The sequence below is a fragment of the Bubalus bubalis genome, chromosome 6, assembly GCF_019923935.1.
Source record: "Bubalus bubalis isolate 160015118507 breed Murrah chromosome 6, NDDB_SH_1, whole genome shotgun sequence".
NCBI classification, from domain to species: Eukaryota; Metazoa; Chordata; class Mammalia; order Artiodactyla; family Bovidae; genus Bubalus; species Bubalus bubalis.
In genome coordinates, this window is record NC_059162.1 from 88,686,678 (window position 1) to 88,705,228 (window position 18,551).

At 42.7% G+C, this 18,551-nt stretch overlaps 1 protein-coding gene across 27 annotated transcripts in view; it reads left to right on the forward strand.

Annotated features, from left to right (window-relative positions):
- DAB1 (DAB adaptor protein 1) overlaps window positions 1-18,551 on the forward strand; it is a 1,348,091-nt gene that overhangs the window by 1,144,167 nt on the left and 185,373 nt on the right. Inside the window, exon 1 of one of the 27 annotated variants that reach the window (XM_044944969.2) lies at window positions 16,720-18,400. The exons of the other annotated variants lie outside the window; for them this stretch is intronic. The gene's annotated coding sequence lies outside the window, so the exon portion shown is untranslated. Of the gene's footprint in view, window positions 1-16,719; window positions 18,401-18,551 lie in introns of those variants that run through there. 27 annotated transcript variants of the gene reach the window in all.

An 18,551-nucleotide genomic window follows, 5' to 3' on the forward strand; every position in this document is an offset into this window, starting at 1 on the left:
TAAAACTCAACATTCAGAAAACTAAGATCATGGCATCTGGTGCCATCATTTCATGGCAAACAAATGGGGAAACAGTGGAAACAGTGACAGATTTTATTTTGGGGGGCTCCAAAATCACAGCAGATGGTGACTATAGCCATGAAATTAAAAGATGCTTACTCCTTGGAAAAAAGTTATGACCAACCTAGACAGCACATTAAAAAGCAGAGACATTACTTTGCCAACAAAGGTCCATCTAGTCAAAGCTATGGTTTTCCCAGTAGTCATGTATGGATGTGAGAGTTGGACTATAAAGAAAGTTGAGCATCGAAGAATTGATGCTTTTGAACAGAGGTGTTGGAGAAGGCTCTTGAGAGTCCCTTGGACTGCAAGGAGATCCAACCGGTCCATCCTAAAGGAAATCAGTCCTGATTATTCATTGGTAGGACTAATGCTGAAGCTGAAGCTCTAGTACTTTGGCCACCTGATGTGAAGAACTGACTCATTTGAAAAGACCCTAATGCTGGGAAAGATTGAAGGGGGAGGAGAAGGGGACACCAGAGGATGAGATGGCTGGATGGCATCACTGACTCACTGGACATGAATTTGAGTAGGCCCCGGGGGTTGGTGATGGACAGGGAGGCCTGACGTGCTATAGTCCGTGGGGTCACAAAGAGTCAGACATGACTGAGCGACTGAACTGAACTTAATTTTCTGATGGGCTTCCTCAATGGCTCAATGGGTGTGAATCCACCTGCAATGCAGGAGACTCGGATTTGATGCTCAGGTCGGGAAGATCCCCTGGAGAAGGAAATGGCAACCCACTCCAGTATTCTTGCCTGGAAAATCCCATAGAGAGAGGAGCCTGGCGGGCTACAGTCCATGGGGTCACAAAGAGTCAGATGTCACTTGGCACGCACGCACGCATGTAGGTCCAGAGCCCATGGCGTAAGCACTGCACTCAGCCGCGGTGCTGCGTTGTTCTTCTGACACTAGCAGCAGTTCCTGTGGTTTCATCTGTTGCAGTGCTGCACTGTTGTTACAGTGTGGTCCTCTGCTCAATCTCACATCCATCCTGTCTTTTGATTTTCACCACAACCCTGGGAGATCAGCAGGAGTGGGCCTTATCACCCACTTGTTACAGATGAGGCAGTTTGCAGCTCACTGACCCAAACAGAGTCACTACCCCCTTGAACACCAGGATTTTCCCCTCAACTCTGCACGCGTGGTCAAAGACTGGCTGTACACTCTAAACCTTGCACAGGTTTACTTCGACATTATGATCAAGATAGAAATCTCCCATCACTGTTATGGAAGTGTCCATGATTCAGAACTTTGAGTGGAATGGTGATTATAAAGCTCCGTTTAACTTTCTATGAGCAGGAGATAGGCAGGGGAGGATGATGGGAAGTTATCAAAGAGGCAGGAGGACATGGTTCTCAGAGCTTTGCCTCAGGAGCATGTAAGAGGGCACAGTCAGGGTGACCCTCAAGACATGAGTCAGTGGTAAAGGAAGGGCTAATGGACAGCCAGACCCAAGTATAGACTAGACAGTGACTGGGCTATAGGTAATGCTGAGTTGTTGTTTTGAGTCTTTAAATTGTTCAAGCATCCCCTAAAAATTCTCAGATCTGAAAGTGTGCCATGAATACAAAAAGATAGAACATTGCACCATTCTGTGAGGTCTTGCAGTTGGAGGCATCTCCGTATCTTAAGGAAACATAGGCCAGGAACGTAGTAGCTTTTGATAAAAATGCAAAATCCCAAAGTAAAGAAGTCAAAGTCAAGTTCTCCTTGAAGAGTTCCTGTTTTCAAGTTCCTTTCTCATGAGCACACATTTCTCATCACTCATGATTCCTATTGATTTTTGTTGTTATGGCAGCTGACCGTTCACCAGATATATACACCATAGCATTAGTTCACTCCTGCTGTCCTGTGTCCTGTGAAGTAGTATGACTCATGTTAGCAGCTCCTGTTTTCAGGTGAAGAAACTAAAACTCAGTGGAGTTAAGGGACTTAACTGACAAATAAGTAACTACCTCCAGATATTAAGTCTCATCTTTAGACCAGATGCACAGTCCTTGGTACCAAACAACTTGTAATTCTGAAGGATCTCCAATTTTGCACTTAGGTGATAAGTCATGGAGCCCCTTAGATGGTACTGTAGCACGCCACTCTTCCAGACCCCCGGCAGAATCCAACTTTGAATTGCACATGCATGCACTGAAGAAGGAAATGGCAAACCACTCCAGTGTTCTTGCCTGGAGAATCCCAGGGATGGGAGAGCCTGATGGGCTGCCGTCTATGGGATCGCGCAGAGTCGGACACAACTGAATCGACTTAGCAGGAGCAGCAGCTGTTTCTCTGAACTTCTCTTGTGGTAGTCTCTGGGTGGTACATGTGCCTTGCCCTGTGCATTTCATCTTGGGTCTGTTGGATTTGGGCAAAAGTCTCACAGAATGGATTGAGTTGTTGTATACTGGGGGAAAGCTCCAAATAGGCATTTTACAGAAGACAGACAGAGTAGTCTCGGGAGCTAAAAGGTCTTCCTGAAGTTCATCAGGAACTGGAACTTTTTCTTGAGAACAAATGTGGCTATTTTCAGGTCTCGAGGACCCTGATTCTGATCCTGGATCTGCTCCTTTATTAGCTGTGTGACCATGACCAGCTCACTTCACCTCTCTGTGCCTTAATGTCCTCATCTGCAGAATGTGGCTTAGAAAGTCTGCTTTTGTGTTTAAAAAAATTGAGAGCATCCTTATGGAGTGGGAAGCACTTTGGCACATGTTGGTTATAGTTGAAGCTGACTTAACCCTCATTGCTTTCCCTTCTCTTCTCGGAAGCAGTGGTTCTTAAAGTGTGGCCCCCAGACCATATTAACCTCACCAGTGTACTCAGCAGAAACTCACGTTAGGCACCTACTCTGGGGACCAGCTCAGTGATCCATTCCTTAACAAGCCCTCCAGGTGATGCGATGCTCACTCATATTTGAGAACCATTTCTCTCAAGTCACCTCCCTTTGGGAGTCTGTTCCTGTTTCTAGCTTCTGAGTGGGAATAAACACTGATTTGAACATGATGCCTCAGGCTCTGGGCCCTTCCCTAACACCAGTTTCTGTTCAGCCCTAGCGTGAGCTGCTCTACACTCCTGGATATCCTGCACGGTCCCTCGGGCATGATGGGCCATTATGGTAGTTTTGTTTAATTTATTTTTCCCTCTGCTATTCTCTGCCAACAAATGTTGAACACTTCTGAGAGCCGGCCAAATATCCCGGTTTTAGACAAGCCTCCTTGTCTTCTTAATTGCTCTCCTGTGTGTCTCCTTGGAATGGCTGTGCCCATCCATCCAGGCTCCTCTCCAGATGGTGGGTGGAAGTCCCTCATTCTCCTCATCAGTGACAATGTGGTGGCACCTTTGTAGCTCCAGGCTCGACATCATGACCTGCCTGCCCTCTCGCTGTCAGAGATGACAGGGGTCTCAGGAAATCAGGTGGCAAGTGCTCCGGAGAATCTATTAGGGTTAGTGATTCCTGCAAAACCATTTGCTCCAGACAAGAGATTGCTTACAAATAACTCTGTCTCAGCAAGCCAGGGTCTGTTATCCACTAATTATTTTTGGATTAGGAAGGGCTAACAGGACTTGGCCTTGGGAGGTCAGAGTAGTTTGAGTAGATAACTAGGTTGCTACGTTCCCCAGAGGAAAGACGGATCTGTGAGATCAAGGCTTCAGCATTTTGATTGAAAGGAAACCATGCTCTTATTTTTTCTCTGATAAATGTGGATACAGGGCTACCTTTGTATGATTTGCCAAATGTCAGCTATTGTATCTGGTGGTTGAATCATTTGGAGGATACTGATGCTTTGGCATCAGCAGCAAAATTCTTAGTAGGTGACAAGGAGCAGAAGAGGGAAGAAGACTAATGATTAGGAGGTGACTGGGATCATCCAGATAAGTGGTAATCATCCCCTGATTAAGGCCATGGAGCGGAGTGGTCAAGTGAAGTCCAACAAGCCTGGACTTGAATTTCTGTCCCCTCACCCTCCCCTCTCCTCTGAACTTTGAGACCTTGGGCAAATTAAGAAAGAGTCTCTGTTTGCTGATTTCTAAACTGAGAGAAAATGAATAATCCTGTGGCATCACTATGAAGATTAAGTGAAAAACTTTTTAAGATGAATTTATTTTAGCAAAGAATCTGGTACATAGTAAAGACTCAACAAAGGCGAGCTCTAGTTATTCTTACAGGAATAGTGGTGATGAATTGATGTGGTGAGTGAGGCAGAGAGCAATGTCTAGGACTGTACCCCAGAAGTCTTGGGATCACTGGTAAATGAAACAGTTTAGGGTAATGAGAGAAACAAGATGGAAGTCAAGCCAAAAACCAGAAAGTAGCAAGGAGAAACAAGGGAGATGTGAATAAAAGCATTGAGACTTTGAGTAAGTCACACACACACACCCCCTGCTTTGATGATGACATCAGACAAATGAGGTGTGAGAATATTTAAATGATGGCTCCCAGTGCCTCTTCCCTGGGTCATTATGAAACAGTGTCCAATTAGCTATGATCCAAATTCTGATCTTATTTTTTTCATTAGTCCGGGACACTTTTTTCTCTGTAAAGCCCCATTTATAATTTCTTTCTTTCTTCGTACCTTCTCTTATAGATCACGCACATTGAACCATTATCGTATGTTAGTGACTCATGATGAAAAATTCCATTTCAGAGTGTAAATGATCAATGTGCTTAATTGAATAGGAATTCTAAATTAATTCTGAGGTGGATTATCAGTGAAATGGTTTGCCTGAGAGGTCTCTGCACTGTACTCAGGCACGGCACAGGGCCATAGGGCATGGCCTTTCCCTTTTCACTCTGCTAAAGAGCCAGACAGACTTTGGGTGAAATCCTAGCTCAACCACTTATTGGGCAAGTAATTTTTGGCAATTTACTTAACCTCTTTGTTAGCCTTACTTTTGTCTGCCATACAGTGGGGATAAGAACATACATATGTGTTTAACATGTGCAGAGTCTTCCCTGATTTCCCAAGCCTGGTTTATATGTGTCTCTGCTGTGTTCCCACAGTACCCTAGACCTTCCTTGTCATGGGCTTTTGCATGTTCACTTAGAATTATCCAAATATCTGTCACCCTTAGATGTCTGTGTTGTATATCGCTGTGTCCCCGGCTCCATCCTCAGTGTGCAGAATATAGTAGCTGCTGAGTTAATACTGGCTGAGTTGAATTGAATAGTGTGTCTTTGAGAAATTGCTTTGTCCTGCCCCTTTCACGTGGCTCTTAGTCATCTTCAGTCTCAGGAGGTGAACATGGAAGGATTCTTTCCCTACAGATTTTTATTAATAACAGTCCTTTGAATCCATTGACCGCTTCATTGTTGCCATAGCCCTTTTGTGTCTGGGGCATCCCTGGGGGTACAGGGCTTGTGCAGCTGAAGAGGGCAGAGTGGAGCTCAGCAGACAGGCACTAGGTCTCTGTCATCACAGATATGAAGTCAGGTCTGTTGAAGAGCTGCTATCTGCACCCGAGCTGGCATGACTCCATAGCCCTTGTTCTTTGGACTCTGTGTTCCCTCTCCTAATTCCTCTCTGTCTTGGGGTTTGCTCTTAGATGTATCTCCATCACTTTTCCTGCCAGTATTCTTTTCCACTTCTGTATTGGTTGCCTGAAAGAAGATGACATTCTACATATGATATGGGAAAATTTGCTCAACCTAAGGATTTAAAGATCAGAGACCCATCTCTTTCTTTAGAGATAAGCACAATCATTTTGTTGTTTTAGAAGTTGATCACTGATGCGTCAGGGTTAAAAACGGAGGGAAACTTTTTCCTTTCCATAGTTAACTTTGAGCTTCTATCCTCAGCCCCCAACTTTATTCAGAAATTAATGCTTTTATTCTTGACTCAGATGTTCCTTGTGGGTATTTCTGGGGCACTCTCCAGCCTTAACTTGGCAATCTCAAAGGACAGGGTAGCAATTCTCAGAGGGATTGTCAGCCCTGGGGGAGGGGTGCTGTGTGAGCAGTGGCCACATGACCAGATTTCCTGGGAAGTTTCTAGTTTTCAGTATGCTGTTGCACAAGCCAACAAGTCCATTGACACCTTTGGTATATGCACTTTCCAGAATCACATGCAATTTGCTGTGATGCATTATCATAAGATGCTGTGGAGTTTCTTTACATTCGACCTTACTACAATGATGATGTGAGCAGATTTATAGTGATACCTACATTATAAGGCATATTAGTTACATAACTAATATGAAAACAAGAGATGGTGGATAAAAATCATGCAGTAAGGTCCTGTTGTTTGGTGTGAGCTACAGTTTTGATTCTGAGCTTCGTGGTGCTCACAGGAAAAAGACAAACACAACCAGTTTTAATATATATAGTGTCAGTTCAAAGCCGAGTTCGTCAGGGGAGTCACAGAAGGTATGTGCTTCATTTAATGTGGGTGCACACTTTTAAATTCAACATGCAGCATGAAGTTTTTATACCACATGCATGCTAAGTTGCTTCAGTAGTGTCCCAGCTCTTTGCGACTCTTTGGACTGTAGCCAAAGAGTCTGGAGCCAGGCTTCTCTGTCTATGGGATTCTCCAGGCAAAAATACCAGAGTGGGTTGCCATGCCCTCTTTCAGGGAAGTTTTTGTACTACTGACTTAAAAATTGGAAAACGTGTATCCTGGGATCTTTTCAGATTGTACCTTTCTGGGTGGGTGGGTGGGTGGGGAAATGACAAGAGCTATCAAAATTTGGCATTCCAATACAAAATGGAAATCAAACAGCCTTGAACTAACAATTTAGGAATTTTCTAGACCACTCAATAGACAAATAGCCTGTTATTCAATTTTAGGACATATATTATTTCTTATGTAATTGAAACAGAGTAATTTCCCAGCAAAGCATCCTAAGACTGCTGGCAAGACTTCATTTGGAATACAGATGTCTTTACATCACTAATGGAACTTCACTAATGCTAAAATTCTTGACGTTCAGCACTGAAAGAAGAATGTTTTGCACACTTTACAAATAATATGCCTCTGTGGAGGGGAATGCTGACTCGTACAATTCAGGTGTTGGCTTATTTGGATATTCATAAGGTCCCTCTTTGCTGATTATGTCAGCACAACCTCTATTGAATTATGGATTGGGTATTTAATCAAGGCCTGTACCTTATTATTAGCTGTGTAACATTCCATTGTTTCGGTGGTAAATGAAATTTGTAAAACGTGATTCACATGAAGAGCTAGGGGTCCACTAATAAATAATGTTTTACAGTGTACTCTTTTTTTTATCCTTATAATCCTTACCTGCCAGGGAAATGAGAATGTATAAAATACACCTCGCACAGGTGGATCGGGGAAGCACTCCTGTCAGTGGTGGCCAGCTAGACCCCGTGTGCGTGTTTCATGAGCTTGCTTCTCCTATCGTAATCCTAAACTTGGAGTCAGGGCTGTTTTTGGAGAAATGATGATATATGTTAGAGAGAGTTTGTATTCTAATGTAATCACTCAGGAGGTTTGATTTAGTCTGGTGATTCTGACCACTTGGTTACATCTTAAGTAGAACACTTAAAAGGACCATTGCCAAGGATGTCCCTGGTGATCCAGTGGTTAAAACTTTGAACTTCCAATGCAGGGAGCATGGGTTCGATCCCTGGTCAGGAAACTAAGAGAGGAGAACGAATCAGACGAGGGCAGCAATGGAGGCAGTGTAACCTCTAACGCGTTCTCACTCATCGAATTAGAGTCCTTTCCCTTCAAAGTACGTTACAAGTTTCTACCTGAATCAAACTGTTGTAATTTCCCAGGTCCTGAAACACTTTTGACTCACAGAAAGCTTTCACCCGCATTCTCCTTCCCTGGGTGGGAGGGGAGAGTCTTCTCTAGCCCTGAGGCCCATGTCAGTGTAAGGAGGAGTGAGGTGCCTGGAAGTGGAGAAGCAGGAGTTCTGACTCTTTTCACAGTCTTGTTATGTGATGGGCACTTAACTCTTTTTAGGAAAGTCTTGATTTAAAAAAAAAAAAATGATGGAAAGAAAAAGTGGAGTGCAGCAGGGAGAATTGGTCCATTCTTAATAAATTCCCTCCCCACCATCAGTCTTGTCTAACGATGCCCTTTCAGGCTTTAAGACAACTGCATCTCCTCCATGGAACCTCCCGCATTCTCCTTTGCTTATCTTCATCTCCATTCTCCCATCATTTTGCTGACTTCTTGTCTTCCTAATAGCATCTGTTTCATGAGAGCACTGCCTGTCTCCCCTGGAAATCACAAATCCTCTGAAGAGAGGGATTAGTTACCCATTTTTTCTAATTATTTTCCTCCACAGTCACATGCTTGGTGCGCAGAAGGCTTTATTGCTCCAGGTGGGTTGGTTTATGGCTCACAAGTTATTAGGAAACAACTGTAGTTTGATGAAATGGCCCTGGGGCTTCTGCATCTGATTGCCTGGTGGGCATCTCCATCAGAATGTGCCAAAGGCAAGAGGTAAACATGCCCAGAAAGGAAGGGATCAACTCTCTCAGCCCCTTTCCAATCTCCCTTCTCTGTTGCACGCCCCAGGTAGTAGTAACATTATACAAATACATTTTCTCAGCCCATGATCCTGGGAATTCTTTATTCTTCCCCTCTCAATACACCCAATATTGATTCTCTGGCTTCATCTCCTGCATATATTTCTCCATATGTTCCTGTCTCTCCATCTTTACAAGTTTAAGCCTAGGTTTAACTGCACTTCTCACAGTATCTATGCCTTATTGTCTGCACCTTGCAGCTGGAATGACCTTTCTAACACCCAGACATGTTACCTAAGTTTTCTTTTTAGAATTCTCAACAGCTCACCATCATCTTTGCCTCCTCGTGATCAGCTCTGTACTTCCCCCTCCAGCCTTTTCTGTTTGTGCTATAATGCTGTGTATTTTATCATCTAAAAATCTCATCCTCCCTTGCTGTTGCCCTGAATTTTTTGTGATAATAGAGATAGTCTACATCTATGCTCTCCAGTATGGTAGCCATTAGCCACATAGGCCTGTTGAGTACTTGAAATACGGTTGATGTGACAGAAGAATCGAATTTTTTATTTTATTTAATTTTAGTTAATTTAGATGTGAATAAGCATGTACTAGTGTCTCCAATCCATGTGCCATCGCAGGAGACGTGGGTCAGGAAGATTCCCTTTGAGAAGAAAATGGCAACCTGCTCCAGTATTCTTGCCTGGGAAATCCCATGGACAGAGAGGCCTGGCAGGCTAGAGTCCCTGGGGTCACAAAAGAGTCAGACATAACTTAGCGACTAAACAACAACCATATTGGACAGCACTGTTCTAGACTCTTTATACTAAAGTATCCTTTACCTCTGTACCTCAGATCAAGGTTTGCTGTCTTTCCAGAATGCTTGTCCCTGAATCCTTTCCAAGAAAACTTGCACCGGTCTGTAAGAATCAGCTCTGCTACTCTCCCCTCACTCCTCCTAAAACCTTTCCTGAACATGAGACTGAATTTGGTGCTGCTTCAGCCTTGTCCTCACCCCCACCATAAAACTCATCATGCATTTTACTTTTACATGATACAGTCTCTTGCTTCTGTCTTTTCCCTTCCATCTCCTCCATTGAACTGTGGCTACCTCCGGCATGTGTGTGCTCCAGTCGCTTCTGTTATGTCTGATTCTATGCAAACCCACGGACTGTAGCTCACCAGGCTCCTCCATCCATGGGATTCTCCAGGGAAGAATACTAGAGAGGGTTGTCATGCCCTCCTCTAGGGGATCTTCCTGACCCAGAGATCAAACCCACATCTCCTGCATTGGCAGGCGGGTTCTTTACCACTAGTGCCCCCTGGGAAGCAGCTGCCTCCAGAGTAGGGGCTAAATCTCTCCCCCATGGTATCCCAAGGATATTGCACAGTACCTGCTGCCACAACACAGCAAGGAGCCTTGTGATACAGGGTAAGTGGACAGGCAGTTCTACATTCCGGCCACCTTTCTGCTACTTAACAATTCTGCAGCTTTGGCCAAGTCCACCTCCCTGAGCCTTAATTTTTTTCGCCCGTCAGTGGAACATTATGACTCCTTCATTGTTCAAGTGATTATGAGGATTACTGATAAAGTACGTCAAGTCCCTGGGACATGTGCACCCTTGGTAATTGATAGCTACTTTTATTAGATGTTCTGTACATGTTTGAGCCTTTCGCTCTGCAATTCCTCAGGTACTTGAGTGCTAATCAGTGTGTTAACCAGTTAATTAGGATTTGCTTTTTACGACAACCCTAATAAGGCAGTTATGACTATCACATTTGATGGTTGAAGTCATACTCCACAGCTAGGAAGTGCCTTAACTGGGACGCAAACCCAAGTTTGTTTGAATGCAAAGCCCATGCTAGACTTCCCCAAAACCACTCTCACATGAATTTGTACTTAATTCCAGGTAATGATGTACATATTCAATTAAAGCAAATCATGAGGGAGATCATTTTAACACAGCCAACAGAATTAAGTGGAGAAGGCAGTGGCACCCCACTCCAGTACTCTTGCCTGGAAAAATTCCATGGACGGAGGAGCCTGGTAGGCTGCAGTCCATGGGGTCGCAAAGAGTCGGACACGACTGAGCGACTTCACTTTCACTTTTCACTTTCATGCATTGGAGAAGGAAATGGCAACCCACTCCCGTGTTCTTGTCTGGAGAATCCCAGGAACAGCAGAGCCTGGTGGGCTACAGTGTATCTGGTCGCACAGTCGGACAGGACTGAAATGACTTAGCAGCAGCAACAGAATAAGTAGAACAAGTAGACTTGGGAGACTGCAGTTGCATTCTTTGTACAGAGTTTCCATTCCCTGCTTGCAATTTTTAGGTAAAGAGATAAGGAAACATTTAATCCTTCCTCTCAATTAGACTGTGTAATAGATTGTCATGAGCATTTTCAAGATAAGTGTTCAATGATAGTGTTGTGAAGTGCATTGATCAGCTGCATTCCCAGAAGTCTCATTGATTATCAGGTCTGTGTAAAGCAGAAAGACTGCTACTGTTTGATCCTTGGAGGACTCAAACTTGAGGGTTTGAAGGTAGTTCATAGGAGCTTCAAGTCAGGCCCTCACTTTCTTTATCTATATAATAAGCTTTGCTTTTGAAGAGACTCAACTGGAGCCAAGATGCTGGCCCCTTTATTGACATCACTGGGTTCCTTCCCCTTCAGTTGCTTTTTGTTTTTCTGAACATCAGTTCCCTTCTCTGCCACTTTAATGGAGTATCTTACTATATAAAGGCACTAGGTTTTATGGGCACTGGGTCAACCTGCTCTGGAAAGGCACCTGTCACTGAGATAGAGCTCAGTGTTGACCTTTGAGTAGACAGCACCAAGATGAAAGGCCCGCATGTGATGTTAGTGAGCACCTGTGGTTAGAAGCATCCACCACACCTAAGAGCCTTACACAGAGCAATCCATTTAATCCCCACCACAGTCCTGTGTGTTAGATACTGTCTGTCCCCATTTTATAACTGGGAAAACAGACACACAGAGATTGCATAACTTGCCAAAGATCACACAGCCAGTAAGGTTAGAGCTAGGATTTGAACCTAGGGAGTCCAGCTTTAGAGTCTTTGCTTACACTTAGAGTGCTGTATTGCCTTTCCATTGTCATAACTCACTGTGATCTTTCTTTAGATGCTATCCTGTTCACATGGTTTGCTTACAGTGTTACTGAAGGGGAAGCTGGGGAAGAGATGCAGCTTATTCTTCATTCCTACTTCTTTAATCTGAGAAAAGAATCAACAAGTTATAGACAAGGCATTGTATGATCAGGGAGTTGCAAATGCCATCCAATTAGTGATGCATGGGGCATGTGCTCCAGGGCTTAGATTAAATATTGCCTAGTTATCTCACATCTGTAATTAAGATTTTAAAGTTTGAGGTGAACAGAAATAGGCAAACAGGAAAGGGGCAAAAGAGCTAATTCTTCTGCAGAATTATGAAGTGAGGAGAGAGCAGGTGTTAAGGAGAGTTGGCATTTGAACTGGTATTGAAAGATGAATAGTGATTAGCTTGGTTTCCTCTGTGAGAATAAATCTGGATTGTGCCTGGAAAGTTATGGGCTCTCAGGAGAGAGAAACAGGGACAGAGACACCTCTATTACTTCCTCTTCAGTGTAAGTGTATGTAGGGAGCTTAGTGACAAGAATGTCACGTTAGCCAGGACCAAAATTAGAGTGAAATGTGTGCTGTAGTTCACGGGGTTGCAAAAAGTCAGACACGACTGGGCGACTGAACAACGACAATCATGTTCTATATGGAATGATATCAGAGCCTTCATAAAATTGCTTCTGAAAACCCTTGCCCATATGTCCACAAACCTTGAAATCTCTCCAAGTTTTGCTTTTAGGCTTACTTTTGCTTGCAGCTGGAAAATAAAAAGTCCTGGGTGGCTGACACGTTAAAATGTTAAATATTAATAACAGCACAACTGTTCTAATCTTTACAGAATAAACCCCTAGGGCCATAGCAGAACTGAGGGTGCAGGTAAAAATTGTTATGCTACAAAATAAAGTTTGGGTTAAAACTACTTGTGAAAATAGAGTGAGATGGTCTTGGTTGGGGGAGTGGGATGGTGGAGACCAGAGGTAAGAGGACAAGACAGGGATCCCTTGGTCCCCTTTGCTGTGCTCTGTTACCTAAGACTGGCTGATCATTTCCATAGTTTGTAAACCAGATTGTTCTTAGAGTCTGTAGAAGATTGAAGTGAAGATTTATAGCTTGGTGGGAGGATTAACACTTTAGCCGGGTGTGAAGAGTGTGTGCTGAGGAAGGGGTTCTTGCAAGGCTGCCACTTTTTCATGTTTCTTTCCCTTTCCCTCCCTCAACTAGGACAAAAAGAAAACAGAAAGACTAATTTGAAAACGCTAGGACGGGTTGGTGAAAATCGGCATGCTGTTGTCATCCTCTGGTTGACTGATAAATATCCTAGGGTCCGTGTTCACCATCTGTCCTTATGCTTTTCTTGTTTAAATAGTACTTTTCCTTATTAGATATAAAAACAAGCCATTGGGAAAACAACAACAACAACAAAAACAAGCCATTAGATATACTACTACAAACTTACAGGAAACTAAAACTTCATACTGCCTCTGTCTCCAGCACACGTGCCCACACACACACACACACACACATGTGTGCACACACCCCACAAACACACACACAAACACACACACACACACCAGGAAAAAATTCAACTTAATAGCTAGTCATTGTCTCAAGTGCACAAAAATGTTTCATGTATGTATTTTCTAAAGAGGATTTCACTGCTTTCCCCCGGCTTTTAAAGCAGGTAGGATTGAGGATTAGAGGTGATTTATTTGGATGATTTCAATAATAAAACTCAAGGGGAAAATTGGTTCATACTGAATACAACCACTTTTCATAAAATGCAGCTAAAGGCCTAAGAATGAATCTGAAATGGAGACTAGACCTGCCATTTGAATCAGGGACAAATACACACTTTGCATCTGACATAAATTCTCCGAGGCTCCCATTAGGAGTGTGGCAAAGCAGGCAGTGAAATTGATATCTCACCTGTTGTTGCCCCTTCCTGAGCTCTGCTTCTAGAAGCCATTAAGTGACTCCAGGTACAATGGTTGGGATGTAGCCCTTGGGTGTTCCCCCGTCCCTGAGATGTTTAGCAGATTGCTGCATTTTAGGCCTTGATCCATCATCCACCTCGGCTGCTGCTGCGCTGGAATCTCCTTTAAATAAAAGCAGCAGGGGTCTCTGAGCGCCACAGCCTGGAAGAACAGCCTTATGTCATTAAACAGGGTGCTGAAGCCTCACTTCTAATCCACCCCAAATCCCCAGGTGCCCTTAGGCTACGTGGTAGAGTCTGAATATGGAATTTCAGGATTGCTATGTAAGGTTGAAATCTGATGATACTCTTCTCCCCAAACAAAATATTCATTCCTCCTCCATTAAAAGTAACCTGAGTGTATTGTTTTCAGTTAAAGAAAACCTTTAAAATGTTATATAATATTTTGTGTCTCATTCTCAGTGAAACTTTAATCTCTAGGATGTACAGAAGGGGTTGGGGGGCAACTCCCCTTCTATTTCACCTAATAGATGCCACACACTTTGTTAGGTATCTGTGTGATTGGGTATCTTTGAGTTATTTTCAGTTTTGTATCATATAACATGATAAAAATTAAAAAGTACAGAAACAGTAATAAGACATAAATGGACAGCCTAATGAATGATTATAAAATGAATGCTTATAAAACTCATATCCAAGTCAAGACATTATAACATAACCAGCATCCTTAGAATTTTCCCATGTCCCTTCTTAAGCATAGTGCCCTCCTTTCCTCTAACAGAAACGCTCCTGTTTTTTATGACACTTTCTTCCTTGCTTTTCTTCATGTGCTGCTGTGCTTAGTCAGTCAGTCATGTCCAAGTCTTTGTGACATTATAGATTGTGGCCTGCCTGGATCCTCTGTCTATGGGGATTCTCCAGGAAAGAATACTGGAGTGGGTTGCTATTCCTTTCTCCAGGGGATCTTCCCAACCCAGGGATCAAATCCACGTCTCCCGCATTGCAGGTGGATTCTTTACCATCTGAGCCACCATAGTTGATCCATAAATAAAACAATCCATAGTTTTATTTTTCAAGATTTTGAATTTCATATAAATGTGAGCACACAGTGTATATTCTATCAGGATTATCTTGTTTTGCACAACTCTATAATGCATCCACATTACTGCAGGTAATAAAATATTTTTTAGTTCATCTGTTTTTATTGGCATATAGTATTCCATTGTGTGAATATGCCACAGATAAAAACAATCTATCCTAAAACATCTGTGCTTGGAGCTCCTAGAACCATTTTTTAAAGCATATACTCTCATTTACATTAGCTTACATTCAGATGAAATGGGACTGCTAGGTTGGAGGATGTGTATATGTTTATATTTAAATAGAGGGTTTATATTTAAACATAGAAGGACACACCTCTGTAATATTGGTTAATGCTGAAACTAAAATCCCAGTCACCCAAGGGAAGCCAAGAATATTCCTACCCTAACATGCATCCTCTTCTTTGAGCCTCACCATCACCCCATGAAGTAGATACAACCACAACTACATTGTCGATGGGGAAACTGTTCTTTAGAAAGGTTAAGTCTCTTGCCCCAAATCACATAGCTTCAATGTGACAGAGTCTGCATTTGAATCCAGGTCCATCTATGTTGCACTTAACTGCTATACAATAACGCTCCAGATAAGGAAGAAAAATTCAAGGAGGAAAATCTAGCCTGTTAAGAATGTCAGCCTGGAAGCCAGCTTTCCTGAAAAGGTAACTTTACAGGGGCTGTCATTCTGCTAGGTTTTGCATTGAGTGTCCAGTATTTGATACTCTCTGCATTGTCCAGTAGTATTTACAAGAATGCTATTAGCAGAGAGCAAGCAACATCTGGAATTTGCAAGGAACACTGCAGTCTTTCTGAGAAATTCTCCAGGATGGGCCATTGTGATGCTATGTTGAGGTCTTACTATTTCAGTGCAGATATGCCATGCAAATGGTTAAATTTTCCTCATGTTCACCACAGAGCTAAATGCAAAGGCTTTAGTTGTAATTTGGATGTAATTTTTTGTGGTGATATAAATATGACTCTATTTGAAGTGGGTTGAATTCGAAAACTCATGAATAAATGCTTTGACATAGTCAGAATTATAGAGCAAGGAATTGACCTACTTTGCAGGAAGACTCCCCCAGAGTTCCTTAGCTAATAGTACATTAACCCAACAGAGAAATCTTCCTGCTAATAGCACTTAGCAGAGAAGATTGGAATCTGCAGTTGGTCAGGTAATCCAAAAAAAGAAAAAAATATTTAAACTGGGAAATCATTTAAGAAATGACTCATGTTTCCCTTTACATTTTATTTCAACTGAAGACATATAATAAATGTACATTGGTTTATTGACATTTTAATGTCAGTAAAGGACTTTTCTTGGGATACAGATTTGCTAATTGCAGTGCTGTATACTCTCCTAATAAAATCCATGCCTGTAAAACATATCTTCTATGATTACCAGTTTTGGTTTCTTATAAGTGGCATGAGGATTTAAAATCATTTCCAAAGTAACCAGAGGGGAGAATCCTTCTGGGTTTGTGTGCTTTTTCACCTAATTTTTTTTAGAACACTTTCTTTTCACAACTTGCCCATTTTGATTGTTTCCAGTTGTTGAACTTCATAGAAATAACACCTCCCCTTTCTTTTTGTATTCATATTTCACTGGTACATGTAACATTTAATGATTATATACTTAGAATAACAAGTATAATTCTCATAAGCAGGTATGGGAACAAATGTGTAAGATTCTTGGTAAACATCTAACTTAACGGCATCAAACAGAAATCAAGCAGACTACCCAACAGTGTGAGGGAGGCAGCATCAGACAGTGAGAAAGGTCAAATACATTACATTGGTTAGCTTAGGAGATTTTTTTTTTCCTGTACGTCTTCTATAGCGTTGTTCTGTGGATATGATGTATAGTAAGGCATATAAACAGACTAGCACGAAAAAGTGATGAGTACATAGTAGGATCTCAGAAAATCATAGCTTAATGTTTTCGTCTTTTCCCACACCTATCAATTCATTCTCCTTGGATGCTTATCATTGGTTTCAATATTTAGTTTTGCTACTAGCCTATGAGCCTGTGGGGATAAAGGGCATGCCAGAGTCATTTGCTTTCTCTCCATTATATTGCTTCGCATCTAGTAGGCCACCTGAAAATGTGTTTTAACTTTTGCACTTGGACCAGGGTAGGGATTACTGTTAGGGGGAAGAGCAGAAGAATTCTGGCCAAAGGGCTTGTGTTTGGGGTGGGGATGCCAAGAGCAAATGCTAGGGATTGGCATGTGGACAGGCGAGGGGATTAGTATGGAGATACCATCACAGGTACCAAGTCTGTAACGCCCATGACTTGATCCTGATGGGGTTGGTGGGACCACAAAGTCCCAAGTCAGCCTGATTTTCTCAAGTACCCTTCTGGGGAGCTTCTTCCTTTGTGTTTCAGTCTAGCCTCCTGCCAGGTAAGATCATTTTATCAAAATTTTTATGGCAAGGTTTGCCACCAGACAAGAGGATTCTTGCAAAAGGAACCAAACATAATTCCAATCCTAGAAACTTCTTAAGAGCAGTGATGGTATCTTACTCATTGTTAGGTCTGTCTCTTTAAAAAGACAAATTGGAAATTCCATGAGTTTCCAGACTTTCAACAGTCAAAAACCTCAGAGTCCCCTGTGTGGACTGAACTTACTGTGATGCTTCCTCCCTAGGGAAAAAATACACTTTCCAGTTGTTGGCAACTCTGTTAATAGGAATCAAACCCTCTTTATTAAAGCCATGTCTAAACAAAAAAATGTTTCTTGGACCCTATGCCAAGTTACAAAGAAAAGAAGTGAAATGGCCTTTATGAAATGTGGTGAGCAAGACCCTTTCTGTGTTAGCTTGCTTTAATTTGAAAAAGCTGTCCTGGGCGAGTCGCAGAATGCAATCTCCGCTCTCTTGCTTTTCTCTCTGGCACTTAGTCTTTCTCTCTCCACCTGCTTTTCTTTCTGGCAGTTAGTCTCTCTCTCCACCTGGGGGCTGTTTTCTGGCTTTAATAACCCATAATTTGGAATCTGCATACTTTAAGGGGTAAGCGGCTGATAGTAAGGGCCAGGTGCCTCCGATCACTATGCCTGTCACTTACAGCACTGTTTTCCTGATGTCGACGCTCAATATGAAGGACCACTCCTTGGGACCAGTCATCAGTGGCAGCAGGCAGATCAAGTAACCAGTTTCATTATGGTCAGAGGTTATATAGCAGAAAGGCACAGATGGGGTAATTAGGTTCAGGTTCACGATTCAGCTGCATTCTTCTACCTCTGCAGTTTGGCCAGATCACTTCACCTTATTGAGCCTGCACCTCTTCATCAGTAGACAAGAAAGCGTTATGTCTTTTCTTTTCCATGAAATTGTTTTGAAGATGAAATGAGCTAACATGGCCAAAGCACCTGTGTTATGAATTGAGTTGTGTACCCACCATCCCCTCCAGTTTTCATGTGTTGAAGTCCTAACTCCTGGCACCTCAGAATGTGACCTTCCTACAGTAAGGTTGTTGCTGACGTAATTAATTAGCATGATACCATTAGGGCGGGTCCTAGTCCTATATGGCTGCTGTCCTCACAAAAAGGGGAAATTAGTACATAGAGACAGACACACAGGGAGAATGCTGTGTGAAGATGATGGCAGGGATTGGAGTGATGCATCTGTTAGCCAAGCAGTGCCAAAGACTGGCAATAAAAGCTAGGCAGGAGCCCGGAACAGGGTCTCTATCACAGTCCTCACAGGGAACCAGCCCTGTCGACACCTTGATCTTGGACTTCTAGCCTCCAGAACTGTAAGACTATATATTTCTGTTGAAAGCTGCTCAGTTTGTGGTACTCTGTTCCAGCATCCCTAGGACACTAATGCACATGTCAGTCCATCTTAGTTCCTGACCTTTCTTCCATCTGTCCCTCCTCCTCCTCTTGTTCAGGCGCTCAGTCATG